The following is a 21,071-nucleotide window of genomic DNA, read 5'->3' on the forward strand; positions in this document are numbered from 1 at the left end:
CTACGTTTAATGCTCTGCAGATGATTCTAAAGTAGACTTCAAGTAGAGACTCACTCTGGTTTTTCTCCCTTCCCTGCTGTTTTATTAGCATGTTTGCAGAAGGGGTGGGACATGATTCATCGTAAACAAAATAAAACAAAATAAGGAGTCTTTAAACAGCAAAATGCTGCAAGATAAAGTATCATAAAAACTACAAACAAGACTCTCCCTACAAACAAAATACACACAGACACAAAGTGACATAGGGGAAGAGGAAGATGTAACAGCTAACAATCCATTCAGTGATTTTTATATAGAAATAAATTAGAACCAAAATAAAGCTATGTGGTAGGACAAATGTTTTTAATGCATAAGGCCACGGTTTTGAACTTTGTACTTCAAAAAGCAAACAAATGAACAGTTAAATGTCATAAATGTCCAATTGATGTTTTCTCCTCAAAATAAGGCTATAATATTAAATTTATCATAGCCAACACAATTAAAATGCTGAATTTTTAAAACGAAACATTCTTAGTGCTTCAGAAAAATGGGGGCATTAAATTCTTACAGAAGGCAATCAATATTCAGGATTGAGAAAAATATCTGGGAGAAATTAAAGTACACTGTGGAGTGAATCTACATAGCCATTTTTTAATATTTAAAGAGAGCTGCATGTTGAATATAAGATATTGTCTTATTGCTTGAAAAGGCCAATTGAGATGGAGCTATATAAAATCACCAAGTTTATATTCAAATATCAGCATTTTTATATAGTTCAGTATATAAATATTCTCTTTCATTTGCCTAATCTTTTCTTTGATCCAACATAAATGCACAGAACTGATTTAGTTTAAAAGCTTGTCTTTTGAGAAGCTGAATATTAAGAATGTGCAACTTCTCCTAGGAGAATAAAAGTGAGGATCCCAGTGGAAGGACTGATTGTCTGAATGGGCATTCACATCAATAAGCTCTAAGTAAAGCAGCATTACTGGATTGAATGTCAAAGTCTTCACATCTGGATTGACTGATCTGATGCATCCAACTGAATTAATCAAGAACAGATAAGACAATTATTCAGAGGGGAAAAGAAGAAATATGCAGAGAATAAGGTATGCAAATTTCGGTCCTTCCTTGCAAGATATACTTTGCCCAAATAATTATGTAGCTCAGTCAATATTTGAAGACACCTGCATGGCCTGATAAGGAATATGTTTTTTCCTATGAATATGTGTCCTTTTACAGATTGTATCCGAGGCAATTTAGGCCTGACAGTTCCATATTCAGCTTTCAAAAGGTAAAGAAATATAATATTGACTTGAAGTCAATAGTTATCAGAATGAATGAATTGTAGGTTGTTGCAATAGAACTTGATTAGCATAAAGTAACTATCTTGTTGCTTCACATATAAAAATATCAGCAAACATAATAGTGAGAAATAGAAATGAATAAATAATCCCCTGTGCTATTAAATTAGCAACCTGCATTTTCAGGAAAGATGCTTAAAATGGTTCTCAATAAAGTACGCCTGGACTAATTTATTTGCTTTCTTTTTGCAGAAGAAATGGCAGTCTAAGTTTCTGTATATGATTGACTGTGGTAATGTACAGCTGAGCTTCTTACTACACAAACATGACTTCCAAGACAAGGACCAAAAGCAATCTCAGACATTGGATATGCTTGTTACCAGCACTCATGAAGAGCTGAACAGGTCTGGTGGCTCTGGATTGGGAGTGATAAAAGTATTTGGTTAGTTTGGGGGTCACACCCAGCAATGCTTAATGCTTACTCCTGGCTCTACACTCAAGAATAGCTCCTAGAAGTCAGGAGGAATCATATGGGATTGCCTGAAATGAAACCTGGGTAGGCAAAGTGTAAGGCAAATACTCTACTTTTATTTATTTATTTATGTATTTATTTATTTATTTATTTCTGGTTTTTGGTTTTTTGGTTTTGGGCCACACCCAGTGACACTCAGGGTTACTTTTGGCTATGTGGTCAGGAATCGCTCCTGGCTTGGGAGACCATACGGGATGTCAGGGGATTGAACCAAGGTCCATCCTAGGTCAGCCACATGCAAGGCACTCTACCACTGTGCCACTGCTCTGGCCCTTCTACCTTTGTTTTAAAAGATTTTTTTTTAACTTTTACTGAAAACCAGCTCCTAAGAACAACTTTTAAAGGTTAAAAAAATCAACATACAGTAAGAAATACATTTTATAGCCCAACTCAGCACACATCATAGAAATATATCACTCAGTAGGAGAGATAGCACAGTGGTTGGGTGTTGCCTTGCACGTGGCCAACCTGGGATTGACTGGGGTTTGATTCCTGTATCCCATATAGTCCTCCAAGCCTGCCAGGAGCCATTTATGAGCAAAGAGCCAGGAATAACTCCTGAATACTACCGGTATGGCTGAGAGAGAGAGAGAAAGAGAGAGGGAGAGGGAGAGAGAGAGAGAGAGAGAGAGAGAGAGAGAGAGAGAAAAGAAGAAATATATCACTAAAAAGTTTCTCAAGAAGTTATTTGAATCTTCACAAAATTTGATCTAACATCTGTACTTGATTCTGTCATATTTTAAATGTTGGCCACAAACCACTAGTTTGAATCTCTGAGTGACAAAGAGGTCACCATGTAATATTTGACAAGTACTATTTTAAGTTATGCCTTCACATAACCTTATGCCAATGTTAACTTCAAAGTAAAAAAAAATCATCTAAAAAACCACATCTACTTTTAGCTTTTTGTCCTTGAGATGATGCTGGGAGAGCCCTTTGCCAACACAGTATATAAAGGACAGTACATAGGCCAGGTCAATGACCCTGTTCAGAGTCCACACTGGTAGCCAGCACAGGTAGGATTCAAAGCTAATTGAAATAATTTCGAAAGTGTTGGAACATTCCACTCCACCCACAGTGATCACCAGGTGGTATTTGAGGTTTGTAATTCACAGGGCACAGGCAGGGCAGGAGTTCTTTTTTTTTTTTTTTTAACTCTATAAATAAATGTTCCTGACTACTTGGAGGACTTTGAATTAGATACAGGGCAATTAAAGGAGGAAGAAAACAATGACAATACGGAGAAGTCTGATGTTCCACCTGCCCTGAGCTCCCTTTAGGAAAATGGGCCTGAAAATAAATCTTCCAAGAAAGAGAAGTTCTTTCTTTCATGGCTCTCACAAAAAAGATCATCATCCCTTTTCTTATTTACCTGCTTAAGATAAAATCAATATGACAAAAGCATACATTCCACCCAAAAATTCAGTGGGTTTTCATCAAATCTATACGTGCAACTATTTCTTTTAAGCACCAAAGCACATTTTAGCAAGCTTATGTGTTAGCATAAAAATTAACTCATTTGAAGGGAATGCAGAGCAATAGTATGTTGTATACAGCATAGCCATATAGCCAACCCTGGGTGATTTCCTCAGCATTCCATATGGTCCCCTGTGCACTGTCAGGAATAATTCCTGATGCAGAGCCAGTAACCTCTGAGCACTGCTGCGTCTGGCCCAAAAAGCAGAAAGGAAAAAATAACTCACAGGAAGATCAAGGCAGAATAACGCCTTGCTTTGTCTAGTCATATTTAAAATATTTTAGCAAAGTAGAGATTTTCAAAAATGAAATATCTGGCTCTGCAGACCCCAGATACCAGGATTTCACCTTTCTTCTCGCAACTGGTAACTGGGATGTCTCTGAGAGGGGGAGCTGGCTGACAGGACCCCTGTACTGAACCCTAGATCAAGGACATGGGACCCCCAAGCCAGGCCTCCACAGCAAGGCTGAGCAGCTGGGTCCCCGGGGGTAAGCAGCCCCTCTCTAGCGCATAAAACCTGGCTAGGCTGGTGACCTGCTCTGCAGACCCCAGGATTTCACTGTTTCTCTTGCAACCGGAAAGTAAACGGAAAGCCCAAGACCTGCAGGATAGCACTCCATGTGCTTAACTCCTCACAAAGCAGAACATCCTTCCCACCCCAGACAGATGTCAAACAACTCCAAAGTGAAAAGACAGATTCCCTATCTGAGAAACACCAACACTCAGCTACTATTAATTCGGTGGCTGAGAAGCCCTGTGCTTGAGGATGCTATGCTCAATGATATGTGACTGCTGGGAGTCATCTTCCCTAAACTCCAAAAACCAACTCACAGGTTGAAGCTGGGTTCCGGATCTTACCCCTTCCCTACCTATTTCAAAAGACTTAAAAAGGACATACAAGTCTCCTTTGAATATCTCTTTAATTACATTCCTTCAATAAGCATATTCGTGACCTCTCATGTAGCGACAATTTCCCCCATCCTCAGGATCTGTTTAGTACAGAATTCTAGTAAACAAGTCTTTGTCTAGAGTCCATGCAAGAAAAAGTTTATGGGGATTGTTGTTGGTCTTGCTATCTTGACTCCCATATGCACCAGTAGAGCCTTTTGTTGTTCTTCCTTTTTGCATAGGTGCATTGTGTCATATCTTCATCATCTTCAAGCCCCACACTAACTGTACCATCACCTACTCCTTTTAGTCCTTCTTCAAGTTCTTCTAACAAGCGAAAATTACGAGAAACCTTAACTCCTGTGGAGACTGCCATCTTCGCCTCTGCATTTTCTTTTAATAATTTATTTACAAAATGAAGTATCCAATTTGTAATTTAAGTAAATAGTGAAAATACTTCACATAAGAAGTATTCTAAATGATAAAATCTTCCCTCCTTTTAATTGCAAAATTAAATTTATTTTAATCTGAGAAATATAAAAGACAAAATCAATCTAGGTACTACAATTTATAGATAGCTGTCTAAATTGTAAATTTTTTGTCATAAATTATAGGCTGGTGCAATATGATACTCTATTTTTAATTTTCAAAAATACCACTAGGTAAATAAAAACAGAAAAGAATTTTTTCCTTTAACATTTATTTATTTAAGCACTATGAATGGTTGTAGAAATGTTTGTAGTCGGGTTTCAGTCATAAAATGTACACCACCCTTCACCAGTGCAACATTCTCATCACCCCATTTCCCTTCTCCCTGACCCCTGTCTCTCACTGGGTGAGGCATTCTGTTTTTCTCTCTATCATTGTCATGGTAGTCGTCAGTGCAGATAATGCTCTAATTGCACTCACTACTCTTTATGGTAAGCTTTACACCATGGGCTGGTCTTGCTGGCCTTCATCTCTATTGCCTCTGAATATTATTCCCATACTGTCTTTTATTAGAAAAGGATTTTAGTATTATAATTTTTTATAAAATGGGATAAAGTCCTTTGTGAAGGAAGTCTTCACAAATTGTAAATTACCAAAGAACTGTAGAATATCTCAATTTTAATTCAATGTTATGTCTTTAAATATTTCTTTTATTTTACAATTAAATGCAATATATTAAAGTGTAATATAATAAATATAAATAATATCTCTCCTGTTTTTAATTCATTTCTATTCATAAACTGTTAGGTAATAATAAACATGCTGCTGAAAAGAATGAAGTCATAAAAATACCAGCCATAGTTATTTCTTTGTGTATTTTCAAAGGAAAATTAAAAGAAAACAAAAAAAATCAAAACTTGATTCTCAGAAGGTGACTTTAGTTTGTTTTGTTTTAATATAGTTTCCTTCTGGCATTTGTCAAATAAATGCTGTCCCTTGCCAGCATTGGTCCTGTTCTTTCATAGTGAGACTGAGCTGCCACATGCATATTATATTTGCCCCAATATTGATTTAATAAAGGAGTTGGCAAAATGCTTGAATAACTAGTGTGTATGGCTATTACTTTGCATCTTCCTTCTTTATTACATTTTCAGAATCAAGAGGAGATAAGCTGTGACAGCAGCTAGTGTTATCGATATCAAGAACACACACACAAAAGATAGGCAGACAAAATGAAATCTGATATGTCAATAGTAGACAGACTATTAAAAGAAAGTACCAGATAATTAAATTTAAGAAATAACCTAATTTTTTGACATCTCTTAGTAGTACAGGATGATACAGCAGACATAGATAAGAACATGTACTTAAAAACAGAAGCAGATATCAGCTCACATATTCTCTTAGAACAGAGCAATATTAATCATATTGTTATAATTTAAGTGCCAATTGGTCAATTCAAGTATAGGTATTAAAACCAGAAAATAAAATTCAATAAAGTGGTAATGAGTAAGCAACTTTTATATTTATTTATTTTGTATAGAAGATTATGATTTTTTAAGACAAAAGCCTCTTTCATTTCCTCCTGACAGAATAAGTGGTATAGGTGAGTTTCTCAGCAAATTAATACTTATTAAGTCTATTCATAATTATTGTTAATATATTATAACTTTCACACGTAAACTTTTGTTTAAATACTCTACAATGTCTCCTAGAATAAAGGTCTACAAACCCAGAAGTTTTTTCTGGAATTCAGTTTCTTCTATTCAGTTCATTTACTAAACTATCTGAATCTTCCTGAGTATACCATTTCTATATTTTCTTCTATTAGTATGTTGAGGACGCACTCAGCAGCACTCTTTATTCTATATTTTTCTTTTCTGATTTGTGGCTTTGTGGCCACACTCAGATGTGCTCAGGGCTTACATTACACCTGTATCTGTTAACAGTCTAATTGCACCAATTAAGAGACAAAGAGAGGGAAAATAGATTAAAAAATTGAATGTTGTCTTTTATTTTCTTAATCCCACATATGGGTGAGTCTATTATGTATTTATCTATCTCCCTCTGACTAATTTCACTCAGCATAATAATTTCCATAAAAGACAGTATAATAGCATTTTCCAAAAACAATAGAGATGAGGAGCTTATCACAAAGAGTGGTAAGTGCAGCTAGAGAAATAACTACACTCACAACTTCCATTATAATGATAGAGAAAGAAATACAATGCTTGTGTTGAAGACAGGCAGGGGATGGGTGAAAAGGAAAAAAGAGGACAATGGTAGTGTGAAAGTTGCACTGGTGAAGGGAGATGTGCATTTTATGGCTATAACCTAATTACGAACGTGTTTGTAAGCATGATGCTTAAATAAAAGTATTATATGAAAAATTGAGTGCAACTTTCTGATGCTGGGAATATATTTGAATAGTTAAAGCAAACACTTTGACTCAAAGTCAAAGGTTGGAAGTCAATCCTTTCAAGCAAACAACCTCCTCAGAAAGCCTGATATTAGTATCAGACAACACACACCTCAGTCTAAAAATGATTGTAAGAGACAGAGATGGTCATTAGTTAATAATAAAGGGATGTGTATATTTGGGAGAAATCATATGCATGCAATTGGGGATCAGAAAAATACTTAAAATTAAAGATAAGAGACTTGAAGAATTAATAACAACACAATAGTAAATAGAGACTTCAACATAGCTCTGCATCTCTTGATAGATCAACCAGGCTAAGCTTCAACAAAGATACTGGCTTTGAAGGAATACATGGAAAATAAGGCTTTAGTAGATTATAAGTGTGTGTATTAGGGTTTTTTCATTCCCATAAAGCCCAGTACACATTCTTCTCCAATGCACAAGGGACCTTCTTGACGATAGAACACATTCTGGGCCACAAAATATATCTTCTAATAAATAGAATCAGAAATGCAAGGAACTATGTCACAATAGACACCACAGAAATTCAAAGGATCATCAGATATTACTTTGAAAAACTTTATGAAACAAGTTTGAGAAACTCATGAAACAAGAGAAACTAGTCCTAGAAGGTTAGAGAACAAAGGATAAATTCTTGGACTCATATAACCTCCTAAGGTTGAATAAAGTTAAATAGGAATACCTGAACAGATATATCATTATCAAGGAAATTAAAATGATAATCAAAAGTCTTTCAAAAACAAAAGCCTAAGCCCAAGATAGATCCACACTGAGTCATTGCAAACCTTTAAAGAGGACTTACCCCCAATCATTTTTTGAGTCTTCTAGAAAATTTAAGAAATAGAGACACTCCTAAACAGTTTCTATGATGCAAAAATGTATGTGTGAGAAATAGAGAAAAACACAGAGATAGAGAGGCATCACTTTTTTCAACTTCAAACTGTACTACAAAAATGTAGTAATTCAAATAATATAATATTGTGGCCGACACAAAAGTACAGTGAGTAGGTAGGTAGGATGTTTGTCTTGTACATAGCCAACCTGGGTTCAATTCCAGCCATTCTGTATGGTCCACTAAGTACTGTTAAAAATGATTCCTGAGTACAAATAATGATTTAATCCCTGAGCATTAACAGGCATACCCCTCCCCCAAAATATCAAAAATCCCAGAATGGTATTGGAATAAAGATAGACCCTCATATCGGTGAGACAGAGTTGAATATCTTTATTTATTTATTTGTTTATTTGTTTATTTATTTATTTATTTATTTTTGGTTCTTGGGTCACACATGGCAGTGCTCAGGGGTTACTCCTGGCTCTATGCTCAGAAATCGCTCCTGGCAGGCTCCGGGACCATATGGGATGCCAGGATTCGAACCACCTACCTGACTGACCTTCTGCATGCAATGTCTTACCTCCATGCTATCTCTCCGGCCTCCAGAGAATTGAATATCTTGAGGAAAATCCTCAAGTATATGAACAATCTTCAATTAAAGAGCAAAAACAGAAAGTGGAGAAAGAAAAGCCTCCTCGACAAGTAATGCTGGGAATATTGGTCAACAACATGCAAATAAATAAATAAGTAAGTAAATAAAGTCAGATTTCTTTCTAACACTATGCACAAAGGTCAAATTACAATGGATTAAAGAACTAAATTTATTAGATTTATAGAGGAAAACATAGAATTATACGACAGTGAAACTAAAGTTAATTACAAATCTTTCACAGTAATATTTAAGGAACATAGTGACAATGAATGAGGGGCATTCCCACCACCAGTGTTGTCCTCTCTCTACCCCTGTTCCTGGCATGCATCCCATATCTCCTCCTTTACACTCCCAGAATGCTAGTGTAACTAGTCCCCACTTATACAATTTGTTGTAGATTGGGTATCGATTCTGTTGTCATTGACATTTGGTTTGGTGTTCAAGTCTGATCATTTTTTATTTCAACTAAATGTTCATACAACATACCATCCATTTTCCCCCTTCAATTTAGGGGATGATTCAAGTTATTTGGTTCTGTTGGAGATAAAAAGGAAAAGAAAGAAAAAAACACTGGGTGGAGTCCATCTAAGTGTTATAAATATCAATTTAGAAAAAGAAAGGGAAAAAAGAAAAAAAGGTAGCAAAACCAAAAAAAAAACAAACTACAAAGTAACAAAAAAGAATGAACAAACAAAAAAGCAGAACCAGCAACTATGAAAAAACAACAAACAACAAGCAACAAAACAAAACTAAACAAACAAAAAAACAGTCAAAAAAATCCAAACCCGCCCCCCCCCCCCACAATGGCACAGTAAGTATTGGGGAAATTAGAAAGGGAATTTCTTTGGTTTAAGTGATCTGGGGTTTCTTCACCCTTGAAGCATACTCTCATGGAACCATCTACAGGCTCTGTATACACTCATTTTCACACCCCAATGTCTTTTTATGATGCCAAGCAACTTTCTGCTCAGTTGTGGATGATAAAATCAGGCCTCTCTAACTAGAGATCTTGGTATTTACACAGGTCATAGGATGAAGATTAGGATAGAGACTTTCTTTACAGTTCTAGAAGTTCTGTTCCATCACTGTTGTTGTAATCAGTCTTTTATAAATGGTGGTCTTGGTTTTTGCACAGATCTTAGGAGGAAGCCTGGATAGAGTTTTTTCATTATGTTTCCAAAAGTTCTGTTCCCTCACAGTTATCAAAGTCAGAACCCTGGGATTGGAGATCTTGGTTTTTGTACAGAGCCTATTCTGAAGCCTAGGCTAGGGTCTTTTTTATTGGTCCCAAGGTAAGTACATACATATATTAATTGTGGGTCTAAATTTAAATTCAGATCTTTGTTATAGTGACTCTACATAACATTATACTTGTTATTCTTCTATCTAAAAGCCCGATAATAATGTACACTTATAACAATTACATGTTATCAGCTGCAAAATCCCTAATTTGGTAGGAAAATTTCAATTCATGTAGTGTTTATCTTCAGGATTATAATGATTTTTACTATTAAATTATATCCTTTATTGCTTATAATTTACAAACATCTGAATAATCCAAAGTATTAGCTTCAAAAATTAAATTTAATGTGAACAATGTAATAGTGGTTAGTCATTGTATTTCCAGGATTTTCTAAATTTTGTACTATTATCCTTATAAATTTAGTATAGTGAATAAGCACATATCACAGACATAAAATGGCTCTTATTAATAGGTGTCATGATGTTTTAGATAAAAAATAATTTATATAATTTTTTTCTCCTCAGGAGTTGGTATGATTTAGGAGCTCATCAGTTTTTCAATGATGCTAAGTCACTCGGTCATCAGTTGGTCTATCCCCCTACTACGAAGTATTCTCTTTTTCATAAAACTATATTTTCTGGGGACGGAGCTATATAGTGCAGTGGTAGGGCATTAGCCTTGCATGCAGCCAACTTAGGAAGGATGGTGGTTCAATTCGCAGCATCCCATATATTCCCCCAAGCCAGCTAGGAGCAATCTGAGCACAGAGTAGGAGTAAGCTACAAGCATTGCCAGGTGTGACCCAAAAACCAAATAAATAAATATATATATATATAATCTACATTTTCTTTTTATATAGAATGTATCTCTTTTTTAAGAATATATTTAAACACCATGATTACAGACATGTTTGTGGTTGGGTTTTAGTCATTAAAAGAACAACCCCTTTAACCAGTGCAACATTCTCACCAGCAATGTGAAGAACTTATTGAACATAAACCTTCTGACAAGAATTTGTCTAATCATTCCACAAAATTTTATGGTATCTTGTGTTTAAGTCTTATATTTATATCTGTGTTTGGCACAAAGCTGTGATAAAAACTTACCCACTAACTTGCATAATATCCCAAACTAGTGGAGCAAAATAGATAAATATATTTTATACTCATTTAAATGTCTGATGTACATTATAAAATGCAATAGACATAATGAAGGTTCTAGAAGAATGAGTTTAGAAAAGTTAAAAGACTTTACAATCAAGTGACTCTTAAGATTGATGGCAATGGTACTGCTTAGATAACTAAATAAATAAATGACGGGGACAATGTAGTTTCTATATTTACTTTTGAGATATGTCCATCATGTTAAATATAAGTAAAAGGGATTTTATCTAAAATTATTGCAACATCTCTAAAATCTGTATCGATGAATCCTAATTTGGCCTTATTCTTCTGATCTTCAGACTTTGATTCTACTTCAACTCTTCAAATGATCCAAGTTATTTTAGAAAATAAAAGAGAAATAATACAATGGGGCCGGAGTAATAGTGTAGCAGTAGGGTGTTTGCCTTGCACACAGCTGACCCATGACAACCTTGCTTGGATCCCCAACATCCCATATGGTCCCTTAAGCCAGGAGTGATTTCTGTGCGCATAGCCAGGAGTAACCTCTGAGAGTCACCGGGTGTGACCCCAAAACCAATAATACAAAACAAAACAACAACAAAACCCAAAAACATAAATAAACACAAGGGGTCGGTGTAGTGGTGCAGGTGGTAGGGCATTTGCTTTGCATGAGCTAACCTAGGACAGACCACAGTTCGATCCCTAGGCATTCCATATGGTCCCCCTAACTAGAGGCAACTTCTTAGCTCAAAGCCAAGAGTAACCCCTAAGTATCACCGGGTGTGGCCCAAAACAAAACAAAAATAACAACAAAAAACAATGAAATTCAAAAAATTTTGTATGGTCTAATGTCTGAGCTAAAGCAGTACATGTTGTATCATGTTTAATACAAAGTAGACATTCAACAAGTAGATAGCACTTTCAGGAACAGCTGAAATGTATGTGTAACAGATCGGTAAATTTGGTCCATGTGAGCACTAAGACTGGACTTGTGAATGACACCAGGATAGAGATACTTTGGATGTGGAGTTATATAAAGCTGTGAACAAGAGGAAAGGGTGATTAAGTGAAAGAAGCCCAAGGGAGCCAACAATTCCCTCTTTCCCTCTTAACACCAGTCATGCTTGTTTCTGCATAGTAATTTTTTGTACAGCTGATTTCTACATGGATGTCTAGCCATTCTCTACAGAGAAATATCTGCATACCCACTGACAACACTGATTTTTTACTCACATCTTTTTTAAATATGCTTAACTATCTGTACCTGATACCATTTGAACCCTCATAATTTCACATCACCCAAATCTGTTCTAGTTAGTTCAGAGGATACTACTAATATTATAACTCTATTTTCTCTATGGTTTAGAAAGAACACCTGGCCTCACTTTCATAATCTCATTTATATTTTTAAATCTGTTTTTATTATAATATTGATAGTCCAAAATTAAACATTTAAAAATACCTAATCTCATTGGCTTTATTTCTATAACCATATTCACTGCTTTCCAGTATTTTCTCCTTTACCACTTTGAACTCCATTTTTTTTAAATTTCTATAATGTTTTATTGCACATTGCTCACAAGTTCAATACATTCAACTTCTGTGTGTCTCTGACAATGATACCACAAAATAGAGGGGAAACTTAGAGTAGTGTAGGTAGCTGAATATTGAGTCCCCTAGAATTACTTTTTTTCCTCCTTCCTCATATGTATGTATATATATATATATATATATATATATATATATAAGTGTGTGTGTGTGCGTGTGTGTACATTTATATATATTGTGTGTAGGAGAAATGAAACAGGGTAGTTAAGGCATATTCAAGCAATTATCTTGAAATTTTTCATATTTTAAAAGTTACAGAAACTAAAACTATATTGGCTTCACATTAATTCAAACTAATCCTTGTTGAACTCCACTTTTTTACAAGTCAAAATCATTTTTATATTACAAAGCTCTGATTCTGGGGATCTAATACCATCTATCATGTAATTTCTGTTTGAAAAATGTGCTTTGAGTCCTAACTTTTTAATTTATAATTTATGCTTTAAATATGACCCTAGCAAAGTCAAGGCATGCAAGCATTGTGAATGTGATCTTTAAAACAAAAATAATTTTCATTTTTTGAGGTATATTAGAGATAAGATGATAATTTAAATAATTCTAATATTTGGGGTTACATCATTTTTTCAGAAATGTCACTGATTTATTACTAGACTTTATTTTCACCAAAGATATCCAAGATTAGGTTTATTCATCTTGACTGTATCGTTCTTTCTTTTATTTTAGGAATCATGGTTGACAATACTGTTAATGGCAATATTTCATATATCAACATTCCAGCACTTCATGCTCTTCACATGGGGGGCACTTCCCTCTGCCACTGACCCCTACATATTCTATACCCCCTACCCACACGCTGGTAAAAAAAAACAAACGAGTTTTTGTCCTTGGGTATTTGTTATTCCCTTGCATATTTCTCAGATCATTCTGTCCTTTTGTGTGTGCAGTCCCAGAAGCCTCTGAGTGCCTCTGAAGCATTCCCAAAATATCCTGGCCCTGTAAGGCCCATGCAGCATCACATTCTCAGGCCCAGCACTAAACAGTTGCCCACTTGGCTGGGATTCATGTATATGGTACAGTGAGCCCTGAGCACTGCTTGAGAGTCACTCCAAAGTATCACACCAAAGAATTGATGCTTTTCAGATATATATAATGCTGGGAGAATGACTTGTTATTTGAAAAAATAAAAGTGATAATAAATTGTACGTAATTTAAATCAAATGCCTTTCATAATCTTTGTTTGCCATTTCATGAAGCTCTTAGCGTAAAAAATATATCCTTAAAGTTATTCATAAAGTCAAATTTTTAATTGTAGAATTTTTTTTTTTTTTTTGGTTTTTGGGCCACACCCGTTTGACGCTCAGGGGTTACTCCTGGCTATGTGCTCAGAAATCGCCCCTGGCTTGGGGGGACCATATGGGACGCCGGGGGATCGAACCGCGGTCCGTTCCTTGGCTAGCGCTTGTAAGGCAGACACCTTACCTCTAGCGCCACCTTCCCGGCCCCTAATTGTAGAATATTTAAGACTCGATTGAAACAAAAAAGAAAAAGAATGGACATGAGACCCACACTTTAACAACCAAACTTCAGAAAGTGCCTGTTATGCTGACAGATTGGAGCAGGGAGTAGTGGCAGGGATAGACTGGGTAACATTGGTGGAGGGAGGTTTACACTGGTGGTGGGAAGGATGCTGAAACATTGTAATTTAACTATGAATATTTGATTTGTAAATCACAGTGCTTTAAATAAAAAAATGTAAAAATAAACAATTGAAACTCCTTTATAAAGTTTCAGAGAATTTATGTATTCAAAATACATACATCTAAACTTATGTTTAATATTTATATTTCTTATATCAATTTTGTCTATACTTCTATAAATTTTTACTCAGAAATTTCATTGGTCTTATATAAAGAAATTGTTCTCAAAAATTAGAGTGCATTTTAATCATCAGATATATATATTTATAAAGCTAGTTCTAGTTTCCCCTTCCCCAAACTGATTCAAATAAGTCTGGCATGGAACCTAGGTAACATATTTACATATGCTGGCTTCGGGCTACATTTTGAAATTTTTCTCAAAGTATTTGAAGAGTGGAATATGAAATTGTTCCTAAAAGCATCAAAGTAAAGTACAACAAATCAAAACATTTTAAGAAATGATTGGAAGAACTATAATGCCTGAAATGAACACATTATAGAATAGTAGGTCAGAGACAATACTCAATAGACTGAGCTCATACTTTGCATATGATCTCCAGCACTGAATACCCTAGATTAATCCTGAGCACAGAACTACTGATTTTTATTTTGGAGGAGGGGTCACACCTGGCGGTGCTCAGGGGTTATTCCTGGCTCTCTACTCAGAAATCGCTCCTGGCAAGCACGGGGACCGTATGAGATGCTGGTATTCGAACCACCATTGATCCTGGGTCATCTGCTTGCAAGGCAAACATCCTACCACTGTGCTATCTCCCGGTCCCAGAACTACAGATTTAAAAAAAAGTTTTTATTATTAAAAATTAGCACTTGTAACAATTATTTCACAGAAAATTACAATACTTTTATCTGGTATTGTGCATTAATAATCTATGTAAATAAATTGCTAAAATAAGAAAAAATATTTCAGCAACAACAACAATAGCAATGGTCATGTGGTATCATACTTCCTAAGAGACAGGATAAATTTATTGTTTGGAAATGATCTGTAATCCATAGGTGAAGGATTTCCATTTTATTCTGGTTTGGGGGTCATTATACAACTATGCTCTGGGCTTACCCTTGGCTTTGTGCTTATGGTCCACTGATGGTGGTATTTGCAAGGGCAGATGTGTCAGGGATCAAACTGCTTCAGCCGCATGTAAGGCTAGGACTTAAGTCCCTGAACTATCACTCCATCTTCAAAAGGACATGCACATCTTACTGGACAGACATTGCACATGATATATGTTTAACATGCTAAACAAATAGGCATGTACATTTTCCTTTTTTCTCTATAGTTTTAGTAATGAAAATGAATTGTAGCCCACTTTTATAGTGTTAAAAGTGGACTAAAATCTTTGAGATAGTCACTATTTGGGGGTATAAATTGAGAATAATGTGAAAGTTAATTGTTTAGGCATCCAAAACTTCAGTATAATGTCCCAAATAATGATTAGTACATTTATTGAAGTTTCTTTTAATTATTTAATCAAATTCTCTTTATGTCTAGAGAAAGTGTTAGAAATTACTTCCAAGAAGCAATTTGATTGGTTAATGAAAAAAATCTAAGAATGATAATTAAATTTGATGAACTTCATTAGTTTAGATATTCAAGCAAATTCTTTACAACTGCAATTAAGTACACTGACATATGTTAGAGTCACAATGTAATTTATGTTCCCCATTGTTGACTTAGTCATAAATGAAAGAATAAGGCATAATATGGTAGTAAGAAATGCTGGCTTGAGACACATCTTTCCTTCACTTGTATCCCTTACCTAAAACTCTTGCTAAAATATCATCTGTACAACAGAGCACAAAGCACACAGGCAGATGCCAAAGCATATTCTTTTAGAATGCATGAACAACTATGGCATCCTCAAATAATGAACCATACAACTTTGGATTGGAAGAAGTACAAAATGAGAGTGGAAAAAAGCAAAATTGTTATGTAAGAAGTTAATGTATATCAATTAAACTAATACTTTAAGGATATCAATCATAGCAATAGTAATATTTCCTTTACTATTGCATATTATTTTTTGTTTGGGGAAACACCTAGTTATAATCAGGGCTTATTTCTGTACTCATTCCTGTACTTATTCCAGTACTTATTTCTGGCTATGCTAAGGAAACTCTGTGGTAATAGAGTTAGAACTGGGGGCAGCTGCATGCAAAACAAGAGTCTGAACCCCCATATTATCTCACACATATTTATTTAAAAGAAAGATACAGTCCTCCAATATTCTGCACAAATGCACCCTTACCCCATATTATAAGTATGTATGATAATCTGTATAACAAATATGGATGATGAAAGAATGATCATCAAAAGAACCCTATCAAAGTGTGTGTGTGTGTGTGTGTGTGTGTGTTAAATACCTTGATTAGAATTGCAGGCGATTTCCAGAAAAGATTCAAGAGGCAGAGGATTGGTCTTCTAATATGAAGTCAACTGTGTGTCAATCAAGCTCTTGCTAGTTGTTTTCCAGTTTTCCCTTTAGAGAGAAAGAGTAATAAGAGTAAGCCAAGAAACTTCTGGCCTACACACTAGGACTCACTCCTAACTAAATATCTAGAAGTTCATTCAGAAGTCACATCAGATTTTGCATCCAGCTCTAGTTTTCTCAAATCCTGTTTGTACTGGTTTAAGAATTTTTAGTTATGAATTATGCTGTCACATAGAAATCGGGAAGCATGAATGTTTTAGGGAGGCGAGTGTTTCCTATTCCTTCTGACACATCCTGCTTCAAAGTGCTGGTCCATAGAGGAAAAGCAGCACGTGTGTCCACAGAAGGCACCCGGTGGAATTACCAACCCTTAGGGGATTATCTTGCATCAATCCACAATTTGTTTTGCTAACAAGACTCCTTGTTAGGCTACTGCGGTGCTCTCTCTGGCAATATTCCTCCATTCCCCTACCTTTAGATCATCATTGAAAAGCAGTATCTATTTTGGTTGGCAACTGTCTTTGTTAGCAACAGCAGCTGCAGCAGATTAATAAAGGGAAAGGCTTTGCTATTTACCTAAGAAGGACACCAAGATACAGCACACGCAAAAGTGTCCTGGCAGTATGAAAGCCCTATCAAATATAGAAATCATCCCTCTCTCCCTCCTTCCTTCTATCCCTCCCTCCCTCCATTCCTTCCTTCCTCCATTCCTTTCTTCCTTCTTTCCTTTATTTCCTTCCTCCATCTCTTCCTTCCTTCTTTCCTTCTGTCTCACTTTTGCCTTTCTTTCCTCGTATTTTTACATTTCTCCTTCTCTGCTTCTTTCTGCTTACTTAAGGACACTGCTATCATTTGTTGATAAAAGTACAACCTAGTGGCTTCTACTTAAGGCTTAAAGGAACCATTTTAAAATGAGGGCTGTCAAAATGCTAAGCCAAGCACCAGCATTCTTTCCCAAACAGGGAGAAAGAAGTTACCAGCTAAATCCTATGAACCCCATGAAGATGGGAGACTCTGCAATCCCATAGGCTCTGATTTCAATCAGGCCCTTATGCTTCCTTTACCACTTAGTTTTCTATTCTCCAGAGGAAGCTGACATGGCAACACTCTGTTTGAGAAGTATTCACATTTTCCTACTACAGGATAAATGAACACACAATCCCCTGCAGCACTCATTACAGTCAGAAGAGGATTTTAGAGTTCCTATGCAGTGCTTTGTTAGTCCTATTGGACATGTAATTGGCCTGAATTTTGCTGGGATCAATCCACAGAGGAAACTCTTGGGATGGTTTATTGAGCTGTGGCAAATCTTAGGCCAGGATTAGAGGAATAGATGTTGCATAGGAGGGTCCTAATGTCTTAGTGTCTTCTGAATTAACATGGTTAATATGAACAGAGGATAGCTGGCTAGTTCATGCCTTTGCCATTATAGTTCTACTTATTTTTAACTTCTCATATTTGAGGGGCTCCAAAGCTGTTCTCACAGAGATTCAAGGACCACTCCCATGATGCTTAGCAGTTAGGTGATGCCTCAGTGCATTTCAGGGTGTGTGGTACCAGGGTTAAATGTATATTTATGTGTGTATGTATGTATTAAATACCTTGATCAGAATCGCAGTCCAATCTGGGGGCCTCTAGGTCTACATTAGTTGAATTATACTTGAGGGGGATTCTTGCAGGAGTGGGACTCCCCTATGCTCTTAACTATAGTCCCTGACTGAGTCTATATTATTAACTATTTCTTTTTTTTTTTTTATTATTAACTATTTCTGAATCTTGGTGATAAAGGAGAAAAAAAGTTTTTCAACTATTTCATGTGAAATAAATTGAGAAAGATATAAAAAATTTAAATAAAATATACCCAATTGATAAGGGGAACTTATCAAAAAGTCTATGTACTTGAAGCAGTAAAGGAGGCATGTCTTTATAGAGAGAGGTCAATATACAATTTTTATTTTTATTTTTTTCTTTTTATGGGGCACACACAGCTGCGCTCAGGGCTTACTCCTGGCTCTGTGCTCAGAAATCACTCCTAGCAGGCTTAGGGGACCATATATTATCTGGGAATTGAACCTGGGTCTTGTCCCTAGTTGGTTCCATGCAAGGCAAACACCAATTATTGTGCTATCACTTTGGCCCTCAATATACAATTTTTAAAGTAGTAGAACACATGAGAAATACTTTTTTAAATTTAAGTGTATGTGAGGGCATTATTTCGAGTAATGGGTTTTAGGTGATAAAAAAATGTTTTAGATCCTAGAGGGAGCATCTGGAATGTAAGGCATACATCTTACACATTACGAACCTCCATTTGATACTTCTTCCCCAAGTGGTCCAATGATATATATATATATATATATATATATATATATATATATATATATATAATAGGGCCCCTATGCAGCAATTTCAATAGATGGTTTTGCATTAGAGCATGGCGATTTCACCCACCATGTATCAATATTTTGTTGATGAGGTTTTACATCAAACTAATAAAATGTTACCCCAGATACATTTGGTGCATTATATGGATGACATTTTAATGTCAGCTCAGACTCACAAGGACTCGCAATGTGCTTATGAATTTGTTCTCAGCTGCTTTCAGGGTGCTGGTTTAATAATAGCCACAGGAAAAAAATCCAGATATTATACCTCCATTTCAATACTTGGGCTTTGTATTGAAGTGTACTTCAGTGCATCCCCAAAATATTTCTATTTATCAAAAATCCTAAGGACTCTTAATGACTTTCAAAAACTCTTAGGTAATATAAATTGGATTCTTCCCTCCCTTGGGATTTCAAACAGAACTCAGCAACTTATTTATTACTTTAAAAGGAAATCTGAATTTAAATAGCCCAGGTGTTTAACACAAAAGGCTCAAGAGGAATTAGATTTTTTCATGGACCAGCTCCAAAAGTCTTATTTTTTCAGGTTTTTACCTGGAGAGAAGGTTTGGTTTTTACTTTTTGCAACCCCTCATCCCCCTATGCGTTCTACTGTTCAGCTGTTGGGGCCTTCAGAATGGTTTTGCTGACACAACAACCTTGCATGTTCATTCCTTATTTGGAATTGATCTCTTCTTTTATTATCAAGGCAAGGCTCAGAACAATTTTCTTGTTAGTTTTTGATCCTATTTGCTGCCTATTCCAAAAGAAAATAGAATATGCCTATTCCAAAAAAAAATAGAATGTGTATTACCTCTCAGTGAACCCCTTCAACAAGCACTATAAGATTTTTCGGAGAAGTTTTCCTCCCATTATCCTGCAAGAAAGGCTTGGGACTTATTTACGAGGACAAATTTTGTGATCTTATCTATTATCTCCTCTTCCCATATACCTGACACCCCATGTTTTACATTGAGGGGTAATAATCAGGAAAGGTAGCATTATTGGCTCTTCTCTGACCACAAAAGTGCATACCAATTACAAGTCAGCTCAACAAGTGGAATTTGCTACTTTAGAAAACTTATTATCTCATGTTTCAAAGCCATGCAACATAATATGGTATTTGATTCAGTTTATGTAGTAGAATTTTTTCCCAGGCACAATAATCACCTCTTTAAATGCTCAGAACCAAGTTGTTCAAGATTTGCTATAGCAATTACACATCATTCTTCAAAACTTTCTGAGTAATATTTATCATCAGATAAGAGCCCACTCTAGTCTCCCAGAGTCAATGGCTTTAGGGAATAAAACTGCTAAAGAAAGAAAGAAGAAAAAAAAGGAAGAAAAAGAAAGAAAGAGAAAAAGGAAGGAAGGAAGGAAGAAAGGAAGAAAGAAAGAAAGAAAGGAAGGAAGGAAGGAAGGAAAGAAGGAAGGAAGGAAGGAAGGAAGGAAGGAAGGAAGAAAGAAAGAAAGAAAGAAAGAAAGAAAGAAAGAAAGAAAGAAAGAAAGAAAGAAAGAAAGAAAGAAAGAAAGAAAGAAAGAAAGAAAGAAAGAAAGAAAAAGAAAGGAAGGAAGGATGGAAGGAAGAAAGAAAGAAAGAAAGAAAGAAAGAAAGAAAGAAAGAAGAAAAAAGAAAAAAGAAAAAGAGAAAGAAAGAAAGAAGAAAGACAGAAAGAAAGACAAAAGAAAGAAAGAATGAAAGAAAGAAAAAAGAAAGAAAGAAAGAAAGAAAGAAAGAAAGAAAGAAAGAAAAAAAGAAAGAAAGAAAGAAAGAGAAAAAAGAAAGAAAAAGATTAAGTGAGAAGATTAAGATTAACTGAGATTAAGTGAGGGGAAAAAGAAAGGAAGTAACAAAGCAAGATTAAGGGGAAAAGAAGAAAGGAAAGAGGAAGGAAGGAAGAAAGGAAGGAAGGAAGGAAGGAAGGAAGAAAGGAAGGAAGGAAGGAAGGAAAGGAGAGATATAGCTACAGAACTTTGATACCCTTTATTTAGTAGGAAAACCCACAGGCATATTCCTTAAACATATATATTTCATGTTTATATTATTAAAACATTGTAATTTTTT

General features: G+C 35.4%; 1 protein-coding gene and 1 pseudogene across 3 annotated transcripts in view; one reads left to right on the plus strand and one right to left on the minus strand.

The window, feature by feature from the left end:
- The window catches only part of SYT1 (synaptotagmin 1), a 594,801-nt gene that overhangs the window by 483,359 nt on the left and 90,371 nt on the right, over nt 1-21,071 (minus strand). The gene's annotated exons all lie outside the window — the stretch shown is intronic.
- Nucleotides 16,043-21,071, plus strand: part of LOC126022102 (syntenin-1-like) — a 50,262-nt pseudogene continuing 45,233 nt past the window's right edge.

Source organism: Suncus etruscus, chromosome 11 (assembly GCF_024139225.1).
Source record: "Suncus etruscus isolate mSunEtr1 chromosome 11, mSunEtr1.pri.cur, whole genome shotgun sequence".
Taxonomy (NCBI): domain Eukaryota; kingdom Metazoa; phylum Chordata; class Mammalia; order Eulipotyphla; family Soricidae; genus Suncus; species Suncus etruscus.